Here is a 3,340-nt window from a genome sequence, read left to right on the forward strand (position 1 = left end):
TGTGATTGACTTGACCCATTCCGTTAGCTTAGCACGATGATCGTTTAGTTTGTTGCTACTGCTTTCTTCATGACTTATACATGTTCCTCTGACTAAGAGATTATGCAACTCCCAAATACCGAAGGAACACTTTGTGTGCTACCAAACGTCACAACGTAACTGGGTGATTATAAAGGGGCTCTACAGGTGTCTCCAATGGTACTTGTTGAGTTGGCATAGATCGAGATTAGGATTTGTCCCTCCGATTGACGGAGAGGTATCTCTAGGCCCTCTCGGTAATGCACATCACTATAAGCCTTGCAAGCAATGCAACTAATAAGTTAGTTGCGGGATGATGCATTACGGAACGAGTAAAGAGACTTGCCGGTAATGAGATTGGACTAGGTATTGAGATACCGACGATCAAATCTCGGGCAAGTAACATACCGATGACAAAGGGAACAGCGTATGTTGTTATGCGGTTTGACCGATAAAGATCTTCGTAGAATATGTAGGAACCAATATGAGCATCCAGGTTCCGCTATTGGTTATTGACCAGAGACGTGTCTCGGTCATGTCTACATAGTTCTCGAACCCGTAGGGTCCGCACGCTTAACATTCGGTGACGATCGGTATTATGAGTTTATGTGATTTGACGTACCGAAGGTAGTTCGGAGTCCCAGATAAGATCGGGGACATGACGAGGAGTCTCGAAATGGTCGAGACGTAAAGATCGATATATTGGACGACTATATTCGGACATTGGAAAGGTTCCGAATGATTCGGGTATTTTTCGGAGTACCGGAGAGTTACGGGAATTCACCGGGAGGGTCAATGGGCCTTCGTGGGCTTTAGTGAAAATAGAAGGCAGCAAGGAAGTGTGTGGTGCGCCTCCCCTAGGCCCAAACCGAATTGGTTTAGGGCTTTGGGGGCCGGCCCCCTCTTTCCTTCTCCTCTCCTCCTCTTTCCTTCCCCTCCTAGTTGGACTAGGAAAGGGGGAACCTACTCCTAGTAGGAGTAGGATTCCCCCCTTGGGGCACACCCTATGAGGCTGCCAGCCCCCTCCCCTTGCTCCTTTATATACGTGGCCAGGGGGCACCCCATAGACACACAAGTTGATTGTTCCAAGCCGTGTGCGGTGCCCCCCTCCACCATAATCCACCTCCGTCATATCGTAGCGGTGCTTAGGCGAAGCCCTGTTCCGGTAGCAACATCATCATCGTCATCATGCCGTCGTGCTGACAAAGTTTTCCCGTCGAAGCTCTACTGGATCGCGAGTCCGCGGGACGTCACCGAGCCGAACGTGTGCAGATCGCGGAGGTGTCGTACTTTCGGTGCTGGGATTGGTCGATCGTGAAGACATACGACTATATCAACCGCATTGTCATAACGCTTCCGCTTATGGTCTACGAGGGTACGTGGATGATACTCTCCTCTCTCGTTGGTATGCATCATCATGATCTTGCGTGTGCGTAGGAAATTTTTGAAATTACTATGTTCCCCAACATCACTGCCTTGACATTTTGGTGACACCGTAGAAAACAAATTTGACCTGTCTTTACTACATCTTGTATGATATGTAATTTAAAGCCTTAATCGATGTGACTAGCTCTGGTAGCATGAGTGAAAAAATATAGTTATTTTTCAACACCATTAGAGTACTTAGACTAAAAGATGAAGCACTGACAAAAATCTATAAGCATTATCTATAAAATGTGATGTGAAGGTAACAAGTTTCATCACAGGATTAGTGCCTAAAGCAACACCATTAGCATAGTTTGGCTAAAATCTAAAGCATTAGCAGAATTCTATAAGCATTAATTATCTATTGAAAATATGAAGGTGAAAAGTTTGATCATCCGTTTATTGGCTAGTGCAACATCATTAGCACAGTTTGATTACAATCTAAGACATTAGCAGAATTATAATCATTACCTGTAAAAATTGTAAAGATAACAAGTGTTATCATCGGCCTAGTGCCTAGTGCAACACTTAGCATAGATGTTGTTAACACTAGATCCTTAATAGATATCAAAAAGTAGCATCAAACTCTACAAAAAATCATAAGCATATAAATTGGCAAAACATGGCAGGAAGGCCATATACATCTACAAAACAAGGCAAGAAGGCCAGTAACACAGGAATGAAGCTCACCAACTAGGTAGCCGCAATGACAGTAGAGCAAGGCATCACATGCTAGTTCTATGATTGCGTGCCCCAAAACGGGAGTCCCGTCGTCCCATGGCAAGAAAAACGGATGGACAGAGGCGACACCTCACGGCCATCGACGAGAAGCACGGCAAGAGCAACTGCTTGTTACGGCGTGCGAGCGGTCGTGCCATAAGGCTACAGGAGCATGGGGATGGTCCGACTGCACTGTGTGACCGTGGGGGCTTCCGGATGGTGAAACCAACCGAATAGGAGCTCGGCGGAGTGGTGAGGATTTGTTGGAATGGAGAAGATAGCGGACTAAATTATAAGCGAACTAAATTATAAACATGCTTCATAGACAACAACACTGACGGACAGGAAAACAGAAAGGTGAGAATTAAACAGGCAACACAGACGGTTCTAATATAGCAGTTAGTCAGTAAAAACTACTGATACATTTTGGCCGTCAGAACAGAAGATCACTACCAGGTTTAGTTTTGAATCGTCCATGATAAGTATCCAACTGATCCCAAATGCTTGTCACTAACAAGTGCCTGCTCGCCAGTCAGTGCCAATGCTCATCACTGACGTCTAGATAGTCCGGTAAGTGATGAGAGGTTGGTAGTAAACCTGTACATGCACAGCCCGGCCCGGAGGCCCGAGCCTGAAAGCCCGACATCCAGGCTGGGCACGAGCTTCATTTTTTGGCTTGAAGCCTGGTCTGAAAGCCTAAGAAAAGCTCAAAATGGCAACAAATTTATATTTTATTCAAAACATAGGTATATTATATTACTTTAATACCCCGAATATAATAATTTTAACTGAAAAATGAGACTATTCATGTGTTCTGGGTCAGGACTGGCTTGGGCTTGAGAATCATGAATTCAAAAGTAGTTCATGAATAAAAAATTCTCTAGCAATTTATATAAGTTCAAATTTGAAAAAAAAATCATGGTTCAAAAAAAATTGCTGATTTGATAAAAATATCACGATTTTTTTTAAAATCAAATATTTGAAAAATGTTTGTGAATTTGCAAAAAGTTTGCAGATTTGGAAATGTTAACGGAATTGAAAAACAATCTTGTGAATTTATTTATTTTTGTTTCCAAAATATTTCCGGAATTGCAAAATAAAATATTCATGAATAATATGAAAAAAAAAACAGGATAAAAGGCAGACCAAAACAAAAACTGAAAAAAATAGGAAATGA

The sequence above is a fragment of the Triticum aestivum genome, chromosome 7A (genome assembly GCF_018294505.1).
Source record: "Triticum aestivum cultivar Chinese Spring chromosome 7A, IWGSC CS RefSeq v2.1, whole genome shotgun sequence".
Taxonomy (NCBI): Eukaryota; Viridiplantae; Streptophyta; class Magnoliopsida; order Poales; family Poaceae; genus Triticum; species Triticum aestivum.